Raw genomic sequence first — 26,664 nt, 5'->3', positions numbered from 1 at the left:
GTACCCGGAGAAAACCCACGCAGGCGCACTGTGAGGCCGACGGGCTAACCAGTCGACCACCGGACTGCCCACTTCAATGATCATTTATTTGAATTTGAAGGGGAAGTTATCATAAAAATGGCCTTTACAATTCTATGTTCTATGCACCTAGATTAGTCTAAACACAGCAGTCTGACTAATATTGTGTTTGTGGAATATAAATTAAGCAGCAAAATCCACCAGTTTTCAGCTATTTCAATGGGCCGCCATTTCAAGTCAAGTCAAGTCAAGTCAAGTACAACTTTATTGTCAAATGTGCAGTTTGTGCAACATACAGCACAGATGAAATTTCTTCCCTCTCAAGACAACATGCAACAAGACGACCTGCTGCTGGTGCCCGCGCCGCTTTCATAAGAAAAGTTAACATAAAATGACAAAATAATACAAGACAACACATAAGACATAAGATAACACATAAAACACAGACAATTGTGCAATCTGAACCACTTTCCCGCATACACTTTGCTGTTTGAAGCAGTTATAGATTTTGCCACTTGCTGTCAACTGAAATTGACGCGGAAATTTACCAAATTGTGACAGAAGAAGTTTCAGCCTAACGGCAGCAATGTGAAGTTTATACTGGTGGCCCTATCATGCCAACATCAGCGACACGGGGGCCTTGGGCCATTGGGCCACAGTTAATGTCGGGCCCTGGTTAATCAGGGTGGCTGAGGCGTTTTGCTTGCGCCCAACTCTTGTTATCGTTTGGACAATTTGTCTAGCCTTGCTCTGCATGTGCTGAACGTTTCCTTTGACTGGACAGAAGTGGATTCTCCCCATTGACGCAATCATTGCTTCTTGCTTTCCTTCCTAGTACGTAATGTAATGGTGCTAATTTGGGCATCACAGCAGAGCGCTCATGCGCGATGCATGCACTTATCTGCATGCATTGCCTATATATAAATATTCACTGCACATTTGTACAAATGTATCCCCTCATCAAAAATGTGGTCCCACACATGTTCTGCATATATGGAGGGGCGGCCCTGGGTATACTGTGGTAACATGCCATCAGTCAAAAATGATGGTTGTATGGTTGACTTTTTTGACTGTCACAATTTTTTATCTCATTGTGAAATCACAATATTTACCTCAATGACACTCTACACAAGCTAGATCAGGGTATACCGCTCCAAAGCATACTGTGGTGGGCTGAGCTGAACTGCACTGCCGGTGTGTGTGGGAGAGAGTGAGACAGGAGGAAGGTCTTGGCCCACTCAAACTGATTATACAGCTATCGACAAGGGCCCAGAAAACGGGCACTCTCTTTCCTCCTGATTGAATTAAACACCTTTTATGGGGCAAATCGATGGGATGGAGATGATGAGGGAGGCTGGTGGTGTCTGGGCATGCAGTGGTATAAACCGAGAGGAGTGCCAGGTGTTATGATATGTGGAGGTGAGGTTTGTCTTTAACCCCCACCCCCCATTTACCAACTCACACTATTGCAAAGACAGTTGAGAGGTCTGATGCCCTGTTGTAATTCAGGCAAATCAATGCTTTTAAACCATTTAGCCATGACTGGTGATGAAAAACAGTCAGAGCCCGCCAAGTGTTCATGTCCAAGACCCAAATCAATCAAAATTACAGTGCCAGGCTGGGATGGTGGGTGCAGTTAGTGGGCAGAGGAAAGACTGGACTACACAGCATATTCACAGGATTTATGGCACATTATAAACATGACCGCCCCACCAGTTGTTTGGTTTTGTTTTTAAGTTTGAAGAAGAGCAAGCATTTAAGTGTCACATTTCACATGCGCATCTAAAAAATGTGACCTTGTTTAACCCATCACAGGATAAAATAAAGCAAACGTACATGGTGATGCGAACTGCAGCAGGGCGCCACTTTCATGTTGGTACTATGAATGCACCACATACGAGTGCCTGTAATCAGAGATGGGTAAAGTAGCCAAACAAGTTGTACTTGAATCCTGCAAGAGTTTGCTATTCGTTGAAAATAAATGCTCTTGTACTGATGAATTATTGAGTAACCTTTTAAGCATTAACATCAACTTGACAAAACTATGAAATGGCAATGAGCAAGTTACACATGGTCCGCCATCCCATATAACAAAACCAAATCCACCCTACAGGCAGATGTACAAAACAAATACAAAAACAAGGAACCAAATATGACCCGCACTTGGTAGAAAACAGAAACCAGTCACAGCTGTACTTGGTAGAGAGTACATTGGAAGAGATGGATGCCAAATTTCAAATAAAACGGTGACAAGGAATCAGAAGCAAGAACCCACCACCATGTTTTGACAGTTGAAATACCAAATGGTAATAATTACCAACAGGTAAGTCCCCGTCCTGGGTATGACGTAAAACTGCATTCGACCGGGAGCGGGATGGGCGCCGCCAGGTCTAATTGCCCAAGACACACCACATGACGACAACTACAGCTTCAACCATCGTCGCCCGGGTCAACAAGGACCGCACCTACCACTGGCCACCAGGACGGAGGTGGAAAGTTAACAACTGGGAAACTCTGCAGGTTCCGCACTAGAGACAACATAATGAACGGAACCTGTAACGTAAGAACACTAACTGCTGATGGGAAACCCGAAGAGTTAGCCCACGAGATGGAATATCTTCGGCATTAGCGAACTATGCTGGAAAGGATTCGGTGAAACATTAACCGACAGAGGACACAAGCTCTATTTCAGCGGCAAGGAAGACAAACACCAGCAAGGTGTTGGCTTCCTTGTTCATAAAGACATCACGGGCACTGTCATGGGCTGCCGGCCAGTCTCAAGCAGACTCATTATTATTCGCATGAGAGCAACCCCATTTAACATCACCATCATTCAGGTCTACGCACCAACATCCACATATGATGACAGTGAGGTGGAGGATTTTTACGATCAACTGCAAGCAGTCCTAGATCAAACTCCAAAGAAGGACATCATTGTTGTGCAAGGGGACTGGAACGCAAAGGTTGGAGAAGACGCTTATTCCAACTGGAAAGGCACATGTGGTCCATACGGCAACAGCGAGACCAACGACAGAGGCCCAAGGCTCTTGGAGTTCGCCAGGTACAACAACTTGCTGCTGGTGAACACACTTGGACCCCATAAGGCCTCCAGATGATGGACCTGGCACAGCTCCTGTGGAGAATACTACAACCAGATCGACTACATCTTGGTCAAGAAATGCTTCAGCTCAAGCGTTAACATCAGTGGAACGCGCAGCTTTCCAAAAGCAGATATTGGGAGTGATCACGACCTTGTCCTGATGTCATTCCGCCTGCGCTTAAAGAAGATCAAAAGCTCCAAGTGCACTAGACTGAAGTTTGACAAACTGCGAGATCCTGAGGTGGCAGAAGCCTTCAAAGCGATAATACGAGGGAGGTTTGCACCACTGCTCACCCTGGGCTCAGAAAATACAATGACCACCACCTTGAACACAGTCGTGACCGAAACAGCCACGGAGATTCTTGGCAAACTTCCCCCAAAGAAAAAACCATGGGTCATTAATGAACTGCTAGACTTGTGTGACAAGCGGAGAGCCCTGAGTAAGAGTAAGAACTCACCTGAAGGATCTGACGCCTCTTGAGAGTCAAGAAAGGCATGCAGTCAGCAAAACAGAACTGGATCGAGGGAAAGTGCCAAGAAATTGAGAACAGCCTGAATCCTAACAACACCACCAAGAAGGCATATCAAACTGTTAAAGAGCTAACAAAACCAAAGCAGACCAGAGTCTCTGCAATCCAAAGCAAGACCGGTGTATGGCAATCGGAAGAACAAAATATTTTGGACAGATGGACTGAATACTGCTCTGAGCTCTACAACCACACTCTAAGCGGTGATCCAACAGTCTTGACATGTCCTCAATCGACGGAGGAAGAAGACACACTCCCTATCCTTTGTGAAGAGGTTGAGGCAGCAGTGCGAGCACTGAAAAAGGGAAAAGCAGCTGGAGTGGACAACATCCCAGGAGAGCTTGTGCAAGCAGGGGGACAAGCCATGATTGACACTCTCACCATCCTTTGGAATAAAATCTGGCAGAGTGGGGAGTGGCCTACATCATGGACCCAGTCACTCATCATCACAATTCCGAAAAAAGGCAATCTACAACTGTGCCAAAACCACGGCACCATCAGTCTGATTAGCCATCCCAGCAAAGTCCTTCTGAAGATCTTACTGAATAGGTTAAAACCTCAAGCTGAACTGATCATAGCTGAAGAACAGGCTGGATTCAGGGCAGGATGGAGCACCACAGAACAAATATTCAACCTAAGGATTATCAGCGAGAGATATCTGCAGCATCAACGACATCTCTATCATGTGTTTGTAGACTTCAAGAAAGCCTTTGACCGGGTATGGCATGCAGCACTGTGGACACCATGAGAAAGTACAACATCAGCCCTAACCTTGTCAGAGTCATACAACATCTGTACAGCAAAGCTACCAGTGCAGTTCTCTACAACGGAGCTATCTGTGACTGGTTCAAGACAACAATTGGAGTGCGCCAAGGATGTCTTCTCTCTCCCATACTCTTTAACATGTGACTGCGAATACAGAAAAATAAAACAAAGTGAACAGGAAACAGGAAACAGTAACATAACAACATGGGCCCATAGATGTGTATTTTAATATTGGTCATGATGGTGGAAAGTTTGAAAAGCACTGTTTTAGGTGGTCATGAGCTACGTCCACAATTTAATTGGCAAAATTGAAAATTTTAACTACCATTCAAACTCTGGTCTTCAAACCAATCGGCTATATCAGCATTACACACAACAAAATGACCCCATGCTATCAAAATTGGCACCATCACTACCAAGCAGAAGATTGAGCTTTCTGTAACCGGCCTGTCTAATTCGTGCATGCAGACCTTCCTTCCTTGGCCATTGTGTCCAAAGACCTTCAAACGGACAGCACGGCCTCATGTGGCTATGCTGAGACCCCTGCTCGCCACTTGTCAAAATTGGCCATTCAGCCGGGATGGAAAGTCCCTTGTGACCACGTGAGTCAACCTCGTAATCCTGCAAATTGCTAGACTAACATTGGACCAATCAACACAGCTGTCAACAGCAGCCAAACCAATTAAAGTGTCTAATGAGCATCTTGTATAACACTAACATGACCATTAAAGAGCATTTAAAGAGAGCATGGAGGTGCCAGGTGCAGGGCTGCGGGTTATGGTGTCAAGCCGTATTAGTATTCAAGCTGCGTTTGGTTTCCATTAAGGCGTCATTCGCAAACGTATGGATCCAACGCATCGCAGGCTTTATAAACTGCTTTCACGCTGATGAGAACAATCTTCCCTCATAAAGAGCACCGTCAATATGCAAGAAAGATAAATAAATATGGAGCATGTCGAGTGTGTTTGAGAAAACTGTGAGTTGACAGTGTTACACAAGCACTCGTCTTAATACCCAGCCATAATATTGCTGAGGGAACAGGCCCAAGGCTCTACTTTCTTTTATTAGTCATTCACTGGGATTATGGACACATTGCTTCCATTACCTGAGATAGAGAGGAGCAGAAGCTTTGGCCCATAGGGACAACCAAATCATTCTCTTTCTCTCTCTCTCTCTCTGTCCCTCAACACATTAACCCACTCTGGTTTAAACTGTAAACTAATCCCAGCATCCATGCACAGACACACGCAAACTAATTGCACACAGTCCATCATTAAGACAAACAGGGACTTCTCTGAGACCTTTTTAACAGTTGGAAGAGTAGAATCAATAGAGTGTTTAAATAAATGGCAACTAAATAAATCCAGGTTAAAGTTGCCGAAAAACGTTAACTGAAGCCGATTCTGTTTATAACCTTTGTGCACTTGAGCATGTGATCGTCGCTCCGTCATTTGATGTCCATCATTCTCATGTGTGACTTGATTTGCCCCTTAAATCTGCACCTTGCTCCAAGACACTTGGAGGTTGCTCGGTCAAGTTTATTCATACACACACACACACGCACACACACGCATGCGCACACACACACGCGCACACACACACACACACACACACACACACACACACGCGCGCGCACACATCAGTTTTGTCAGCAGTGATGCAATGAGGCTGATGGATGAGCAGCAAGAGAAAGGATGGATGGATGGATGAATTTGATTTGTCTAAATGTAGGGGGACCGCAAGGCGGCTGCGAGTGTCACCACGACAGTTGTGAATGTGTGTCAAACTAAATGAATTACAAATCAATCGGTAATTCTCTTATTTGCATAACTCAATTGCTGTTGTTTCCTTCGCTCAATCCACCATCCCTCCAAGTTCATCATGACGCCTCATGTGATCAAATGTTCTGAATACTTCTGACCTTCCACAGCCATTTATCTTTATTGGAATTTCAACAATCCTGTTAGACTTGACGCTGTTTCGTTGGATGCAAGAATAAAGGTGCAAGACAAACCTAAAGAAAGACACTGCACACCTGTTCAGAGCAGATATTCAGTGATTAGACAGAAGAACCTGTCAATTGATTTACATCAATGGAGATCTAAAAAGAACTCGCGTGAAGAAAAAGTCAGAACAACAAAGTCCGAACATAGCAACCACAATTACTTAAGCAAGCAACATGAGTTTACAAATTAAAAACTTTTCACTAGCTTGCATCGTAATCCCCCCATTTTTTGTAACACTTTTCTTCACTGGGGTCACGGATGTGCAGGAGACCATTCCAGCTGGCTTTGGACAAAAGGTGGGCAACAGTCGAAAGTGATCGCAGGTTAATTGCAAGGAAAAACAAATGTACAGACAATTTAGAGTCTTGGATTAATCTAAAAATCGGTGTACAACTTTGAGGACCTGTGACCACAACGTGGAGCCAGCCGAGTGTGTAAAGAGTCAAGTGTGCTGAGAGAGATCATCAAATGGGACTGGAAAACTGAAGCAATCATTCTGGACCAGCAAACGTGATTGACGCCATTCAGTGCTGTGATTGCGATATCTATGATCCCGGCACCCTCATACTTGGAGGTGGAGGATTCACTTTTGCTCCTCTTGCTTCTCATACCAGCTTCAAACAACATGTGCCACAAGAGGGAATGCAAAGTGTCAATATGAAGGGAGCTATTGTATTTGAGGAGTTGGCATGGGGGGTCGCTTCCCTCTGCCTTCAATTGAGGGAATGGGTGGTGAGCGTTGTTTGTGCCGATGCACCGAACTACAGTTCACAGCACTCACCCTTTTTTGGAGTCCTTGGAAGGGATGGTGCAGAGCGCTGCAGCACAGGATTGCATTGTTCTGCTGGAATGCTTCAATGCTCACGTGGGTGTCAGTGAGTTCTGGAAGAGCGTAAATGGAAGGAACCGGAGTGGTGTTCTGCTGCTGGACTTCTGTCCTCATCAAGGTTTGCCAATAATGAAGACCATGTTCATGCGTAAGGGTGTCCCACTGTACATAATATGACTGCATGAATGTGACTAACAACAGCAACAATAATCCGACAGAAAGAAACAAATTAACTAAATACAAGCAACCCACAGGGACAATGAGGCACACCTGGGCAGGACACAAGTGGCTGGGGGGAGTTGATTGTTAGGCATGTGGAATGAGGGAGGAAATTGGAGTACCGGTACTTGAAGAAACCCCCCACAAGCACAGGTACAACATGCAAACTTCACAGAGAAAGCCTGAATTCGGCGGATGCACTTCACCTTGAATTGAATTGGATTGAATTGAATACAACTTTATTGTCAAATGTGCTGTACGTATGTGTAACATACAGCACAGATGAAATTTCTTCCCTCTCAACATAAAACAAGATAAGAGGTTTCTGTTCCCATTTGAAAAACATGTTGAAATTCAAAAGTAAAATCCTTTGGTGTTCCTTTTTTCCCCTTTCCAAAAGCCAATAAAATGTGTTGTTTGAAACTCATGCTTACACATTTGTCATTTAATAGTCAAATAGCCTGCGAAAGGGGCAGGCCCTGGCCATTAATAGCAATTCACAGAATGTGTTTTCTTCCTGCCAGTGCGTCCATTATGCACTTTGAGTCATTCTATGTTAATACTTCATGACTGACACCCAGCTAAAGTGCACCTTCAGTCCATTGCTCTTCATGACCTGCGCTGTGCATACATGCCAGTGGCCATGCACGCATATTATTAATATTTACTCTCTTTAACACAGCCAGGCGGCCACTCTCCTAATGCCCAACGTGGGCATAAATTTTTCCGCTGTGACTCAAAAGACAAATCGCCAATAAAAATGCCAAGTGTGTTCACACATGCGTTTCTGGCACAATCAAATCAATTTCCTCTAAGTAGCCATAAACATGTTCTCTTGCAAAGCAACTGAGAGGGGGGCCATTATGCCCAGGCTCCCTTGGGCTAACCCACCTCAGGGGTCTCTCCATAGGGGTCACGCATCAAGATCTAATCTGTCAGTCCGCAGGGTAAGGTCCAAGTCTTCTAATCATAAGACGACATTCATTAATCAGGAGTGAGTAGCCCAGTAACAAAGTGGAAGCCCAGCAGGGGAGGCACCCCGGTCCTGGTGCAATGCCCCAGGCCCACATCAAGAGCCAGAAACGGGGTTCCATTTAAGTTTATCTGTGTTTTATTACCACATTGAAAGGAGACTCCTTAGACTACTAGTCTTCAGGTTGTTCTCTCCATGGTGACTGATTGTAATTTTAATTGACTATAACCACTATGTAAAGCACGCCCTCCCCAAACACACACAACTTCCAGATCCAGTCCACATGTTTCTCCATCGTTCCTAAAGCTTGGGCCCCAAGCTTACACTCATGGGAGTTGACACGCAGCTTCTGCAAATTCAGTTAATATTCAATGGTTCATTAAAGATTAATAGTGAGCTGTAAAAGGGGAAATCATACGCATATACCAACACAAAATCCTGCCTTTAGCTTGCAATTGTGCTTTACAGGGGAGCTCCCGTTCAGGTGCTCCCTGGGTCCTTGTTAGTGAAGGTGAGGGAGATGTGGACCTGAACGATGAGGGCCAATGGCCTCATCGAGGCAAACTGAGACTCACTGAGACATAAACGCAAGGCCAGGGCAATCGGGTGCGGGATTACTCCCTTGAGGCCTCGGTTAATTTCTACTGCTGAAATATTTAAAAGTCTGTGCCAAGAGACCCCAAGAAACGGAATTCTCAAACAAAGCCGTGGATATGCAGTATGCTGGTTCGGGTAATCCTTACACATTCCAGTTGAAGTGAGCTCTGTCGAAACTAATTAGATGAGTCAATATAATTCTATTGTTCATGTCTAATGTTTATGCATCTTGTTTTCTGTTGTTTTGTTTTCTTAACACAATTTTAAGCCATGTCCGTGTTGTTTCCCTCTCTCGGCCTATCATTCTTGTCGTGACCCTGCCATTTTCCCAAGAGTCTCGCGCCCCGGCAACACCACAAACACAATTTTGGTAATGTCATTTGCCGCACGTTTGAAGGAGAGAAAGTCGTGGCTGTCAAATGCACCTCAGCATTTCAGCGAAGAAAACGTGACCCGACACATGACAGATTCTTTGGCTTGTACAAATGGACATCTCCCCAAGTCCCCTCCTTCTCGGCCCAAACCTCTCACCTATTTCCACTGCCAGCCAGGAGTGCTTAAGAACTCTCGACCCCCCCCCCCCCCCCTTTTTTTGACTCTGCATCTCAAAGCACGCTGTCACCCGTTAACTCTCCCCTTGTCAAATGGGCAGAAATCACTGGATTATTAAGTGTGCGTGGACAGCCAAGTCATCTCATCAAATTCAATTCAATCAAACAGCCACATGACCCCCTCTCATGGCCAAGGTGCAAAAATATGGAGTTTTAAAAGATCTACTTGCCCCTTTCCTTTGCAGATGGACACAAACACCATTCTGTGTATAGACATATTGTGAGTGAATGAACAGTAAAACGAAGCCTTGATGTATTTTCTCCATACAGAAGCTCTCACCTCCTCCCGATGGTATCGTAAAAGGTAAGATCCTCTCCATCATCGGCTCAATCAATGGAGATGATTGGACCAGTGAACAGGAACACATTGGGTGAACACCTCCAACCAGCTCTGCACCTGACGTGACTCACAGCCACCCATGGTACGCTCACATCCCATTTGTCACTGCATTTTTTCCCGGAGCTGGGGCCAAAGATTGAACGGGCCGACATGGAAATATGGTTTTGCGAACGCATTGTTAACTCACTGGGGAGAGGGCTTTGCCAAATTCTATCAAAGCGTGCAACTGTGTATTAAATGACTATCAAGAGTTCAGACATAATTTTTCAAGCCGTAACCATGACGTGCCCCGGGACTAACCCTTCTGCAATCACAAGCGGGGCTATTGCTATTGATCCAATGGCTGTTGTGAAAGTGTCGACACATTGTATTAAGGTGGCGCACAGGCAAGGCAAATTGAAGTAAAGCGATGTACGTTGAAGTTTTGTATGGTGTGTATAAGAGCCCTGCGATTGGCTGGCAACCAGTTCAGGGTGTCCCCCGCCTACTGCCCGAGGACAGCTGGGATAGGCTCCAGCACCCCCCGCGACCCTAGTGAGGATAAAAGCGGTTCGGAAAATGAATGAATGAATGAATGAATGTATAAGAGCCTGTTTGCTTTGCTGTAACTCCTGGGCAGTGCGAGGCTTAACTCTGCACCAGAGGAACCTTAGACAAATGTTGGTAATTTATCGGGTGAGCGCAGGGCAGCAGATCTGAGAGAAGAAGTGATCACAGCTGACTCCTTAGCCAGTCACAGCGGCTCCTCTCATTCCCTTAAAATGCATCCCTAACATGGCAGAGCGCAGACAACCGTTTTCTAATATGGGCAAAGAGGGTGCATGGGGGTCCAAAACATTTGTGTTGTAAGTGGGCACCTGGACACCCCAAAGACTCCTTTGCCATAACTGTGCTGAACAATAATAATAATAATCATTATTATTAATATTATAATTATTATTATAATAAACATGAATTAACTTCTACAATTATCCTGAGGGTTTGATGCCCACTGTTCGCATATTCCTGACCACACTACAGTATATCTGTCATCCACAACACATGTCAGTGAAGCTTGGTATCTGTCTGACTGCACCCCAGTCAAATTAGACCAGGGGACTACGCTGCGCCGGTACTCAGATGTGGTCTGAGCAGGACTAAGTTTAGATCAGCTTTCTGCTCCCCAATTGTGACTCCATCAGCAACACTCCCTCTGCTATGCCGGCACCCATATCTTGGCGATGACCTGACTGCCAAATTGCAAAACACCAAAATCATGATTTGCCGCCATGCGTACCCCACTCCAGATGAACTGGCCATGAAAATAGAGCTCAGAGGCAGAAGACCTCAGAGTTACTTTCTTCCCACGCTTTGGCCAAAGGTTTGGTGTCTCACAAAAGTGATCCATATGGAAACGGGCTGTGAGTGGGCGAAAGGGGGTCCCAGTGGGCAGCGGGTCACAGATCTCGGGTGAGGAAACATCAGAATGTCCCCGCATCACAGAATGGTTGCTGAATGTGATCTTCAGTGTGTAGGAAGAGAGCTGGTTAAAGTTTAACCAGCCCCATCCTGTTCTCCGTAACCCTCCATCAGCCAGACCCGTTGCCTCCACCCCCATTGACCCCCACCCTGTTCGAGAAAGAAGTGATGGATCGCTCCTGTCATCGTGCCTTGTGAGGGGACCACTGCAAAGAGGGAGCCAGGCTCCTTGTTAATCTGAGCCTCTGAGCCAAAGTGGACAAACACATTATGACAACCCCCTTCCAAAAAAGACAAAAAAGAACACATGGCATGTGGCTAGCGGCCCGGTAGTCCGGTGGTTAGCACGTCGACTTCACAGTGCAGAGGTACCGGGTTCGATTCCAGCTCCGGCCTCCCTGTGTGGAGTTTGCATGTTCTCCCCGGGCCTGCGTGGGTTTTCTCCGGGTACTCCGGTTTCCTCCCACATTCCAAAAACATGCATGGCAGGCTGATTGAACTCTCTAAAATTGTCCCTAGGTGTGAATGTGAGCGTGGATGGTTGTTCGTCTCTGTGTGCCCTGCGATTGGCTGGCAACTGGTTCAGGGTGTCCCCCGCCTACTGCCCGAAGACGGCTGGGATAGGCTCCAGCACCCCCCGCGACCCTAGTGAGGATCAAGCGGTTCGGAAAATGGATGGATGGATGGATGGATGGCATGTGGCTAAACTCACCCGCCTACGCGTGACACGCGACACTCTTATCTTTATTACGTGGTTTAGTTTGACTTAACCAAAGGAAGTCCCGAGAAGCTGCACATATTCAGTGTAAAAACATGCAAAAAAGTTGGTCAGAAAGAGGAAAAACAAGCAACCGAGGCAAAGCGAGAGATGGCGAGCAGCTGTGTGGAGTGACAGGACACGGCGCTGATGACTAATGATGCTGCATGAACTTACGTTATTGACGAGTGATCAGTCATGTACTGATGCAGTCTCTGTCCTGAACCATTTGGGGTGATGGCACAGGCAGGATTTTCTTGTGTCGGGATTGGACGAAATAAATAAAAACAAAACAAAACAAAAAAAAAACAACAACAAAAAACCAGGACATCGCTAAATGATTACATGCAACACCCCCCCCCCCAAAAAAAAAACATAATTTAAAGCTAAGGCTCAGTTTTCATCAACATTGTCACGTATACATTATCAAGGTCTTTGTTGTTATTCGTGATTTATGTTTCCAATGATGAACGACTATACTTGTCACTTGCAAGTATCTGTATTAAAAAACATATATTTTCACCGATAAATGACAATATCCATCCATTTTCTATACCATGTATTCTCACTAGGATTTCAGAAGTTCTGAAGCCCATCCCACCTTACCTTGGGTAAGAGGTGGGGTACAACCCAGACTGGTCGCCAGCCAATTTCCAGTCACATGTTGACAAAGATAGACAGACAACCATTTGCTGTCTGCTATGATGTGAAAGCAAAATGGCCTCCTCATCCTGGTACTTCAGCTCATAGGTCCCTCTTCTGCATTGCAAAAAACATAATAAGACTTTCAACAGTGGCTTTACCGGTAAAGAACGCTTGAGTGAAAAAGATGGATTTGTAAAAGAACCAAAAAAAAAAAAAAACAACCTCCAAAAGCTCTTTTAATGCAGTTTCATTAGTTTTTATCTAAAATGTATATTAAGCACTGAGAGAAAAATCTTACATATCCGAAAACCATCATTAGCATCTTCAGACAAAATGTTGCAAATCATGAAATTCATTTGAGACACATATGACTCAAGGCATATGGGCATTAAAAGTTAGAAAAACATTACTTTAGAATATTTTTATTGCATAAGAAGCAATTATTACAGTTTGAACGATAACAACTGCCAATAATTCAAATATAAGCCATAAGCACTAGGTTAAATGCACTAATACTATTAGTACTATACTATACTAATATTACCGCCCAAATAATTCTGCATTATTAAAAACAACAGCATTTACCCGTCAAGCAAAATTGCTGTGGAAAATGAAAAGAGTGTGACAGAAGACAGAAAATCTCACTTGTTTTCACGGGCTTGATGACTGAACGTTTCCCTTGGGGTGTGCTTGCAGTTAATGTGACCACTTTCTTACATGAACATGTCATGCCCTCAGTAAGATATAAGATATGCACGCACGCCAAGGACACAGGTCAATTGCGCTATTTGCTGAAAAAAAAAAGAAAAAAGAAAATAGTGAATCCGTTTTTCATTGGCTCTTTGACAGTGGGGTCAGAGATCCACGCATTTGGGCCCAAACGTGTTGTCACAGGGCGCACCAGTGACAAGATCATGCATGAGCCTGCATGTGTGGGTGGAGTCTGTGACACACACACGTGCTGCACCTCTCTCAGCTGACACGAATAATATGTTTGTGTGGGACAAGCCCACCAAGACCCATCCATCAAGTGTGCCCAAATATGCCCTGCGCCACTGTTGACACAAGGTTAACAACTTGACACTGACAGAGGTAGGCGACGCTCGTGGCAAGAAAGAGACCGACACGCAGAAAGATGGATTGGACTGTGATCGACATTCAATTTGAATGATTGCAAATGTTTTCCATTTAGCAGGAAATTGAGGACATAATAAAGTCCAAGCGAGCAGAGGAGGATTTAAACTGAGGCACTCCTCATTGTTGTCACGCATACGAATTGTGTTGTTTTCATGCATTTGTTTGGTGAAAACAAATATGTGTTTATCTCATCATGCGCTGATCTCAGAATATTATTTGTATTATTTTCTGATTGAATAGATGAGCTCAGGGGCAGTTTGAGGATCAGAAGTTTAGACCGGGCAAGAAAAATGACACTGTTTTGTACATTTTAATGCAATGTCTTTCCCACATTCATGAAAGAGAATCACAAATCCATCATCCAGCATCAAATCCGATAAAGATCGTTTCAATGTTGAGCTGCAGCAAAAGAGGAATGGGAAAACAGACATTGCACATCCTCTCATATCTGACATAAGACAACTCATTTTAAAACAGCAGCCCCTCTACAGACACATTAAGAGCTTGCTATTTTCTTCTTTTTTAGTAAACCAGCCCTATATAGTAAGTCCTACAAAATACGTAACAACATAAGCAGTGAGCCTAAATGCAACAAAAATGAGGAATGGTAATGAAAATTGTGTGTTGGTCGTGAGTAGTAGACGTTAAGAAATGTTCCACGTATCCTGGTTTACGCCACACTATAAATTTATATCTTTGGATAGCAGCATGTTGTTCTATGCAGATAGCATTACAAGCCCAGTCAGAGAGAGGGGTGGGAGGAATTGAAAATACATTTCAACCAAATACTGCTTGGTTCTACACTTTCGTAGTTTGTTTTAAAAGGATAAACAATAAAAAATGAATAGAGGTGCTGGAATTCAATTTCAGGGTGCTAGAGCACTCCAAAAATGGACGAGAAGTGCGTACGAATGAGCTTGTCATATCTGCTTCCTTATGTTACATTTAAACTGCTCATGAAGTCATTTAACTTGCTCTCTGCCTCTCTCAGTAATCACCACACATTATTACACATTAACATGCACTAATGTACAACGAATCAATTCTGTGGTATGGAAACAACCCGAAAGTGATTCCAACTTTTAGGGCGCATTGATTTATAAACTACTCTGCAGGCTTTGTGGAAAGAATCCAAGCTTCGTGGACAGTTGTACATCTGGCATGCCAGGAAAGCTTCGTTTGGAGGCCAGAGAGCTCCAAGGAAGTGTGGCGGCGATGTGCAGGTGGAGGAAAACGCAAGGGAAATGTAGCATAATCTCATCCTCAGCCATGTTATCGGCTGGGCTTTTTAACACAGGGGCCAATTTAATTGCACTTAAAGCAGAATGGCAGAACATCAATCTTGATGAGTGGATCTGCATCGCAGTTCTCCCAGGCCAATCTATCACTATCTCTGCCTCTGGGTAGCCCCCCCCCCCCCAACCCCTCGCAGCCCCCTCCCCCTGCACTAACACACTCATACATGCCCTTATACCATCTGCATGTTCCCATCATGGATCGCTTCTCTCAGTTTGATGTTTGGTTGAGATACTTTGGGCAACGGGAGTTTATTTAATTGTAAACGTTGCTTATATCGATCAGTGCATATTATTATGGTCTTGTAAAATTTTATGGCAGGACTGCAGACTAATGGTTCATCTTTCAGTATGCTATTACTGTTTGCGCTGTTGTGGCCCAAGTCAGCATAAACAATAAGAAGTCCCAGCAAAGAATTACTTTGGGGCATCCCCGTTTCACCCAAAAAAGGTTGTAATTTCCCATTGAACTTGTCTTTTGTCTTAAATTTATATATTGCACTGTTTGAAATACATATTGATGAAACTACCAGCTGTTTTCGATACAACTGCCATATGAACTGCCGGCAGAGTACATGCAAAAAGCAAATACTGTCTGTGAGCTTGCTGACTAGGTGGAAAATGACATGGTGGACATTTTTAGCTAATGTTGGCGTTGAGGAGCACATGATGGACCTTCACATAAAATGACTCAGTCCGCAGGCTGTCTGGAAACCAACGGTGTCCAGGCTCCTCTGACCAAAGATCTACTTTTCAAGCAACCAACTTCCCGCGATCGACCCGTTAGCACACGCACACACGCATGCCATAATGAGCAACAGCCATAACGGCCCTAACATGAATGAAACAAAATTAAATGAGATACAAGAGTTCGTGACTTTGTGAAAAGGAAATTACTGCCTATCTTAGTTACGACTTGAGACGCAGTTTTGCAGCATGTTAAGTGCACAAACATGACTAATTTCTGAAAGGTTTTATGTTCATTGATATTTGATTATGATAGGGTGGAAATGTGGCAACATCTACCACACACAGAATCTGATGGAAATTATGAAACTTAAGCATAAATAATTTACTCTGGAAATATCGAATGTTTCAGTCTCCATTGAAGAGAGACAAAACACTGGTCGTAATTTGATATCACAATCAAGGGGTTTTGTAAAAAGGCAGTTCCTCCATAATGCCAGGGAGCACAGCAATTACGAATCTCATATGCATATCGTGGAATTGGCATACCATGCAATAAAATGACTACCGGTACTTGTTGTAAACGGTGATTCCCACTATCAAGTAACTGGGTGTAAAAACGCTCCTGATTAAAATGAAGGGAGGATTCAAAATGATTTGTGTAACTCATGTGGCAAAAAAAATGGCAAAACATATCTTAGGACCTACACACCCCGAGTTCCGACTGATACAATTCACTCACCAGCCAAGCATCTATGGTATGTTTTTGTTGCAATTGTTCTAATTGCACCCTAGACTATATAATGCATACTGAAAGCCAACACATGGACATAAATGTAAGGTAAACAGCACAGAAGCAAGCATTAGAGCTACAAGCAATAGTTCTGTGGTTGGAGAATGGCAATGACGTCCTGTGCTTGAAGCATCTTGAACTCTTAGTGGCTATGGAACACTTAAATACAGAAAGCTCTGGCCTCATCGAGGCCATAAAGCATATAGAGGACTTATGTAGCATTGAAAGCGAGGGACACAGCCTATAGACGGGTAATGATCTCTTAATGTGGTGGCCTCTCCCCCCTCCCCTCCCCAACCTCTTGCACTCTTATCCCCCTCTGGTCCCTCTCCATACTGCTACATTAGCACAGATAATAAATGAGGCTCCAGCATCACAAGCATCAACTTTTTATGACCCACCTAACCAGCCTTATCAAATGTGGATGTGATTATTCCGCCAGGTGAGAGATGTCGAGATGGATGGACAAGTAAAGGAGGATGTGAGGTGTACAGGGCAAGAAAAAAAAGGGTCACATCCCAGGTCGAAATAGATGATTCGATAGAAGATGAAGGAAGGAGTGCAGAAAAGTTGGAGAAGGATGTGTAAGATCAAAGAGGGAAATAAGAAAACGAGAGGAGAAGAAGGAGAAGGATGGGAGTGTCTCAAGTGCTGCTCTGGGTGGCTCCTCCGAATGGGCTGGTTAAGATAGAGAGGACAGGCCGTACAGGCCGAGTGAAAGGCACCTTTGTCCTCGACATGATGACTTTGATCCCTCCTGTTTCCACACAACAGTCAGCAATATTGTTACATAGCAGTAGGTTAATACTTTAACCAACTCCCGGGGTGCAGCTCCTATAGGGGGGGAAACATGAAACCTTCAGTACAGCCCCACTGTATTAAGTTGCTCCTGGGGTCATAATAACAACAACAATGTGGGAAGGATTATAATGTCCAATAAAAAACATATATTATCAATCGATTAAAATATTTAATCTAATTAAAAATGCAACTGTCATAATTAACTCAAATTCACTAAAAATTAATCGTGATTACTCACGCATTTTTTTTCGTTTCTGAATTTCCTTTTATATTTTTTTGTCCTATTTTTATGCTCTCATCAACATGGAATCATGAATCAGTTTTCTATGTGCAAAATGCAAATATTTACTGAAATAACAATTTCGATTTTCAATGTTACATGAACATTTTTCACTTGGAGCAGTTATTCACACATAATCTCCCACTAATATATTACTGTCCATCAACAACAGTGAAAAAAATATTTTGTCACACAACAGCTGCTTTAACAGCTCTTTTTATGGAATCAAAACAGAGCAATATAACATTATAAAGTGCATATCTAAGGTAAACTAGTACTCAGCCTATAGTGGATTTAAGCCATGGTTGCATACTTCGTTTTTCTCAAGTTTGCTTTGAACACAGCAGTCAGGCTATGTTGATTCTGTTGGTCCTTCTTGCGCGGAAGTCTCTCTACGGTTTTGTGTAGACATCATTTCGGATGACAACACTTGGTTCGATGACAACACTGAAAACTTTTTATTTTCGCTAGGTCGCTACCACTGCACCGCTGAACTTCACCATCACTGTCAGACGAACACAGAGAAGCTCCACCCGCTGTATTTATATGGACACGGAACACTGTAACCTTCCACACAAAATAGTTCCAAACAAGTAACAATCGCGTCAGTGGCATACATCGTATACCTGTATGATACAGGTAACTTTGGTCTTGTCAGTGGAACAATCTGGCAACTTTTTAAAAGTAAATCTTCCATTCATAAACTCTTTAAATATCAGTTTCCGTGGCTGGCAAAACAAACGTGCGTGGACCTATGCAGCGCGCTTGTTGTTTTGTTTCTGGTTTATTTATAGAGCAACGTGACATCCGCTGTGACGTGTGCCGCGTTAATCTCGCGAGAAAAAATGTAATCCCGTATTTAAATTAGTGCCAATAAAAATGCGCTAAACTGACAGCTCTAGTGGCAATTTATAGGGCCTAGTATCAGAGATAATGGGTCTTACAGCAGGACCATGAACCAAATCATACTTCCAAAAGCAGACAAAATTGCTTCAGATAAAGTGTCGGAGAGAAAGTGGCCAACGGTCAGTCCAGATCAAAATCCCACAAAAACACTTGTGGTGAGATCTCAAAACAGCAGAAAAGGTGCCCTTCAAATCTAAGAGACTCGGAGTAGTTGTCAAAGGAAAGGAGGGCACAAAAGAAAGGTGGAAGAAACGTGTTGATGGTTACAGGAAGTGATGGATTTCAGTTTTGGGGTTTTTTGCCCAAAAGGGTGTGTTTCCAAATATTAAGTGATCTAGGTTTGAGATGCTGAGATCCTTATGGAGGTGCCATATCTGCCCCGACTTGAGACACCTGCGGAGTCCGAGCCCCATTTAAGTCATGTTTGGAGCACATGTCGCATTTTCTCCTCAGCCTCAGCTGCCCCAACCTGGCAACAGGACGGAGCACTCCCATCCTTATTTGGACTTGTGTTTCGTTAACATTAAAACATGTTTGCACTTTTCAACACCCTCGCATACATCTTCCATTCACTACACGAATGACTCTACTGATTATTCTATTAGTTCTGATTCATTAAATTTTGTTCATTTGGGTTTCGTTTCATTTATTTGACCAACTGTACTTCAATAAACTATTCTCTGACTCATCCTTACACGATCCGCAGCCTTCAGCCTGAGGTCATACCAGTCCCCTGAGATGGCTTCTAATCTTTTTAAAGTTGAGAATGCACAGCATTCAATTTACCCACAGTGCCATATTAGCTTTATGACTAATAATGTGGCTGACAGTGAAACATATGTGACATGTTCTTTTTTTGTTTTGCCTCACTAACAACTAGTGGAGTATGAAGATTTCAGACAGAGGGCAATTAAAACGACAAACCACACCATCATTCCTAATGCGGCTGTAATGACACCTTAAATGGAGGGGAATGGCAGCCACTCAACCTCCTTTTCCTCCCAGTGGCTCCCTGGGTTCATTCCGCTTTCCAGTTCGGCTGCGGCTGCAGAATCATTAACCGGGCCGTGTGAGAAGGATGTGCTGACAGAACACCCAGCCATTGTGCATCTTGTCATCTTCAGGAAATCAGGGCTTCCCCTGCTGTCAAGGTAAAGCACCAGCGGGTGACAAGCGAGGTCAATCTTTCTCTTGGTTCCTCCTTTCGCTTTGTCCCCTATATTTATCTCGTTCTCTCGATGCCCGTCTGGAATAATGAAGCAAAAAGAGGGCTCACTACTAAAAAGAAATTACTGATGGTTGTTTAATATTGGGCAAGATGGACGAGAGGATGGACACAGCTGCAGGACCAAGTGATACATGTAACGGCACATGGGCGATCAATCTACAATCATTCAAATGGCAGTACTGGAGATATTTTTACAAGCTAGATGACACGGCATTGTCACATGCTCCTGTTGGTCTGGCCACCCCCGTGCGTGTGCATGTGCAGTCTTGTGAAACTGATGGAGTGGGTATGCGCTGTCACAAGTAGCACAGAGTTGACGCTTCCTTTACATGGCAGCTGCAAGGCGCCAGTGATGAATCAGAGTCAGCAAAAGCATTGATCAGAACCCGGGTTAATCATTGCTCTGAGAACCCGGAGGAGATAGAAGCTGCCTGGGGAGAAACCAGGCGAGTGGCTAGCTTCACCCCAGGAGTCCTGTGGCTCTCCAGTAAAGGAATGCTGGTTGGAAGACATATAAGCAACCAAAGTTTGACAAAAGGCTCATATGCATAGAGTTGAAAGTGTTCTTGGTGGAGTGGCAACGTAATCCCCTGAAAGGGTCAGACTTCCGAAATGTGTGCAATGTGAAGCCGGAACTGTGCTGTGTCCACTCAGCATTAGCCATTGACTCCCTTGAGCTGGAGGAGTTAATCTTTCAAAAGAGACCAAGTGAGAGAGGCTACTGGCCTGAGTGACAACCCATTGGGCGATATGGGACCCTGAGCAGGCTTTGCACAAGCCACGGGAGTCCGGCGGTAGCAACACAGCAGAATTAAGACAAGAACATTATAAACAAATAGACCTGAGTTCAAATCAGGGTTGAGGCTCCATTGTTGATCTGGTATACAGTCTGGGCCATAAATATGAGGACATGGACACAGTTATCATAATTTTGGCTCTAAATGTGCTTTAACGATTGACCTCCAGCTTTAGTTTGAGGGCCTTTACATCCAAATCAGGTGAATGGTGTAGAAATTACAACAGTTTGTAAACTTTCGAAAAGACCAAAATTCATGGCTGCTCAGCTGCTCCATGGCCAGGTGGGCATGAATAGCTGCCAATGAAAGAGGTTCCATCATGGTTTAAAAAAAAAAAAGTTAAAAAGCAGCAGCTTTTGAACAATACTATCTACTCATATTCAGGCAAATGATTCAGAACTCATTGGATAGCACTTCACCGTGGAAATGGACAGTGACCCGAAGCATGTTAACTGTTCTGTAAAGCGCTTTGTTACAGCTGAAGCTGTTGTGAAAGCGCTATATAAATAAATATGTATTGTATTGTATTGTATACCATGAAAGTATCAAGAGCCTGACATGGATCCAATTGAGCATATATTTCACTTTAAAAGAAAATGCCCCGAGAACAAGCAAGAACTGACGACAGTGGCAATACAGGCGTGGCTGAGCAACACCATTGATGAAATCCAGCGTGATCTCCATGCCCTACTAAATGCTTTAATTCTCTGGCCTCGCGTTGTTCGTCCTTATGCCGTACAGTATATCCCGATCACCAGACCATGCTGTTTCTCCTTTCCCTCCTCTCCTCACTTCATCCTCATCTCCGCTCACAGGACATCCCTCTGGGCTGACTCTTCCCTGTGACCCCCCCTCCACCCCCACCCCCATCACCACTGCCAGCCGCAGCATCAAAGTCCAGGATGCGTTCTCCAAGACACACAAAAAAGTGTCCAAGGGAAGTGCACATGAGCCCACACATGCTGGTAAAAACGCACACCGACATGCACATATACTTGAAGGAATGTCAGATATGCCAGTAGGAAGGATGAGGGGCAATGGCAATACAAAGGGATCCATCTCCATAACGGGGAGGAAAAACAGGGCAATAAAACAGTCATGTGGAGCCCAGAATATGCTGATAGCACAAATACGTATAGGCAAGTTCAGAGAGACCAGAGAGGATCTGTCAAGCAGATGAAGCCATCACTTCTCCTTTTCATTCCTTGGTTTGTCCACAAGTATCCCTTTCACCTCACTTTTGTCCCGCCAACACTTGTCAGGCGAGAAAGTCAGCGCTGACAGCAACCGTCTAAGGAGATGAGATGAGGCAGAGGGACAGCCCATCAAAGGGTGCCATTTGGAGTGGGAGAAATGATGGCGGTGGGGGGGGACTGCAAGAACAGGAAAGGCGAGCCATCTTTCTTTGCAAAGTTAAAGGTTACGTCAGCAAGGTGGGCCACAAAATGATATGATTGTCATCCCCAGCCTCCTCCCTCCCTTTATGTCTTTCTCTACATCCACCTACACAGTCCCTATCTTCCCACCCCTCTTGTCCCCTCCACTTGCTTGTCAGCAAGTTTGATTCAATACCTGCGGGTTAGTTACTCATTGAGCTAAGGAGGTTCTGGATTGAGTGAAGCTGCATGGACGGCTGACGACGGAGCAGGGTCGGAGGCCGGGGGGCTTTGACTGACAGATGTGCCAGCGTCGTCCATTCCGTCATGTAAAGACACAAAACACAGGAAGTGGAGGGAGGGAAAAAGTTTTTGAATATGAATGGTACACTGCAGGCTCGGTTAATAATTGGGAAGTGTTAGAGGAGTGATTACTAATCACTGAGACATTAGTGTGGCGTGAGACATTGTCAAGTTTGGGAAATCATTCAATTGAATTTAATTGGTGTGGAAATGATTATTTATGCACTAAAAATGGTGTAGCTTTGTTCATCTTTCGGTGTCAGTCTTGTATCGTGACAGGTGGAACAAGTACACTCAGATCTGTAAATAGTGGGACATGGACACAAATCTTTTTGGCTCAACATACTCAATCGGATTCAGTTCAGGTGATTGACTTGGTCATTGCAAACTGTTCCACTTCTTTGCCTTCAAAAACTCTTTGGTTGCTCTCACAGTACGCTTAGGGTCATTGTACGACTGCACCGGCCATCCAGTGAGTTCTGACATATTTGGCTGAAAATTAGCAGATAAACACATTCCCCAAATCAGAACTCATCCTGTAACTTTTCTCAGTAGTCACCTCATCAATAACTACAAGTGAATCTGTTCCATTGGCAGTTGCATATGTGCGCCTGGTCATGAAACAACTGAGCAGCGAATTGTCCCGTTGCTTTTAGTTCTTTCAAAAGTTGGAGGCACATATATAAAACGGTTGTAATTTCTACATCGTTCACCTAATTTGGATGTAAATATCCTCAAATTCAAGCTGAAATTCTACCAGTAAAGCACATCTGACACCTTTCATTTTATATCTGTTGTGGTTGTGTTTACAGACCGAAGTAAATTTTGTCAATGTCGTAATATTTACGGACTTGACTGTAAATGCTCTTTAACTAGATGGCAGGAGGGCCTGTTAAACTGCTTGGTGCCATTCTTACAAGAAAATATTAAAACAATAGCCTGGCATTAAACTACACACGCAATCACTTCACCACAATATGTTCGTAAATTGTGACGATCGCATAATTATTTCCGTAGATGTACCTTTTCTCACATTTTTCAATAGTGGTGTGCTGTGACATTTTTCTAATGTAAAATAAGTGCCTTGACTGAATATGAGTATGGAAACACCACGTTAGAACATACGGATGGCTCTAAGATTCCTATTCCGTGTTGCCATTCATCCCCGTTTGCTTTCACTTTTTGGGTAAGTAGTTACAGAAAGCCATGAGGTTTCCCCATTCTACCCACACTGATCTCCCAACTACAACAGTATCTTTTTTTTCCCCTCTACATTTAAAAATGTTGCAAACAAACTTCTCCGTCTTGCATCTTTCCTGATATGAACACATGGGTTCATGCAAAAGATGCTTTGACTGCCCTGACAAGTTAAATAGCGGGAGCGGGCCCATTGTCTTCCAAATCAACTGTCAGTGTGTTTCTGCTGTCAGCACTTTGACTCACTACCTGCCTGGTTAATCATCAAGCTTCTCTGAGCAGCGAGCTGCCGGAGGTGTCGGGCCCACCGCCGTGGACCTCCCGTCAGCGCCACAACGGGACAGGCTGTGATTGACAGATTAGCAAGCGCTGGCGCTTTTTTGCAAAGAAAGATGGAGAAAGCGGGGTGGAGCACGCTGATTGGAATTGAAGGAGACTCATTGAGACGGTGTGCACGCAAGGACGTGGGTAGAGTGGATGTGGAGGAATGGAGGTCAACAGGTCCTCTCCGAGCGAATGAAAACATGGAGGGTGTGAGGCTGGTTTGAGAAGTTTAGTGATCAGCAGCAATTTGAACACTTCAAGTAGAAAGTGCATGACTGTCATCTATTCTGATAACTGCATCGCTAGGGATGCAAAACATATTGGCATTTAAATGTATGAATTGGGATAGCATAAATCAATTCTTGGTTAAATCAGAGTGATTTTATGCAAATCGAGGAGAATTTCTTCCCTGCACTCGACATCATTCAATCCCACACAAACGGCACTTTAGGCAACAGCTTCTCCATGCACTGTGAATTTCTCCATCTGTTCCGCAGATCATTTCCAATAGCCAGCTCAGAACACAACGTGTTTTGATTCCCCACTGCAGTTATCATTCATTAAAGAGCAGAATTATAGCACAATTCACAAATATGGTAAATCACAGATGAGAGGAGAGTGGTTCTAACTGTGAGCACCATATATCACCTCAAAAATACTGAGCTCTCCAAGTACCAACGCTCAACTACAATAACATAATATGCTTAAGTAGTCATGAAAATGAAGCAGAGGTAAACTACCATACTTCAATATTGATTCAGTTACAATGCACATAAAATCAAATCGAATTGCACTTCGTGTTTAGAATAATACAGTTCTCAAAGATGAACTGCAAATGCATTGTGCTGTACTTCAAAGTTAAATACAACTGTACTTAAAAAATCTAGTTGAAAAGCAAAAAAAAAGATGTACATGAAAAGTGAAAAAAAACACTCTCCTGGATTCTGATTATTTTTTTCAAAAATAACATAAAATAACTACAGCTACAAGCTTCATTGTAATATTTGATTATATTGCACATTCTAAATGTTGAAAACTGTGTCTGCACATACATGCCACAAAGAGAGAGTCTGTGTACTACTGGTGGTAAACTTTGAGAATCACTGTCTTTGTGTATTGATTGGTTTCCCTGCATTTTTTTTTTAATGAAAAAAGAAATTCTTCATGAATGTGTTTGTATAAATTACTCTACACATCCAGTTAATTCCACTGTCCAAATGAATATACTGTATCCCAAATGTCTCATCTCAACCTCCCGCAAAAAGGTTTCTGGATATTTCCTAAATCACTTTGGAGAGAGAGGAAACACTTTGTCGAGGTTTTTCCTCATTTGAAAGGGTAATGGCCTCCCCTGTTGGACATTCCGGCTGCTACAGCCAACATTTGTTCAACCCCCTCGCGATGAGGTTATCAGTACGTTCGTCCTCTCCTCCTCTTCTGAGTCCCCCATGAAGGCCCGCCGAGGTTTGATTTCAAATGGAAAAATTAATGGGAGAATAATAGCTGCGGGGCTCGCTCACTTCCACACGCATATATGCGCATCTTGCCGGGTCTGCTGGGGTAAAGAGAGGGAGGGGGACTAAAACTTCGACCCATTCGCCTCACTGGGCCCACTATTCCACTGTGACACCCACATGGGACGTTGCCCCGACCCCACAACACCACTTATGTTTACACCCTAGAGGACTCAACTTTCAAATATTAGTACAGCGGCAGTGCGGATCTCCAATAAATAAATAACTAGGTAATATAATGATTAGCAATTCTCTTGACAGCTGTATGAATCATTGATGCTCGTTTTCACTTTAAGGGGAACATTTCTGCAGTATCAAGGATTTTTGGAAACTTTTCAAGCACCTAACGCCCCCGCTCTCTCCATCCCCCACAGAATTCTCCAACAGTCACAATTCAAGTAAGACTCATCTTTTCCAATTTCTTATTGGGAAGGCTATTTTAAAAAGTAATAATAATAACAATTGTTGCCATTTCTGCACCAGCATGGATTTTTGGAAACTTTTCAAACACCTAACCCCCCCATCCCCCCCAATATCCTTCCACCCCACAAAAGTCTCCAAAAGTCACAATTCAAGGACGACTCATCTTTTGCGATCCCTTATTCGAAAGGATATACAATAACAATAATTGCCCAAATGTATTGCAAATATCAACACAAGTTGCTCTTTAGCTGATACAGAGTGAATTTTGTTTGTGACAGGTCTTTTTTCAATAAAGTTGGGCCGAGTTGCTCGTGGGTTAGCAACATACACAAGGGTGTGTGTGTGTGTGTGTGTGTGTGTGTGTGTGTGTGTGTGTGTGTGTGTGTGTGTGTGTGTGTGTGTGTGTGTGTGTGTGGTTGAAGCAGGCGGTAGGCCGTTATGAGTTTATAGGCGGAAGAGGAGTTGGTGCAGAATCTAGTATTGAAGTTGGGGAAGCCACTGGCACTTTCTGTTCAAACATTTGAGAGCACCAACTTCGCTGCAGCGCCCGGGTAGCAAGATTCCCGGGCTCTTCCGATTTCTCCTGACTTTGAGGAATTTTGCGGTGAACAAACTCCCAGCGCTCTTAGAAGGCCTGCACCCTTGTGGCAGATACCTGCTCAGCAAAATTACAAGGAGAGAGACATGCAGAGAACTTTCTGCCATTTGAAGAGAATCTGCCGCTTGTCACAGTTTCTGCATATTATAGAAAAGAGGTG

The sequence above is a fragment of the Hippocampus guttulatus genome, chromosome 1, assembly GCF_054856545.1.
Source record: "Hippocampus guttulatus isolate MCC_2025c chromosome 1, RoL_Hgut_1.0, whole genome shotgun sequence".
Taxonomy (NCBI): domain Eukaryota; kingdom Metazoa; phylum Chordata; class Actinopteri; order Syngnathiformes; family Syngnathidae; genus Hippocampus; species Hippocampus guttulatus.
The sequence above is the reverse complement of the archived record's forward strand: the minus strand, read 5'-3'. Positions refer to the sequence as shown.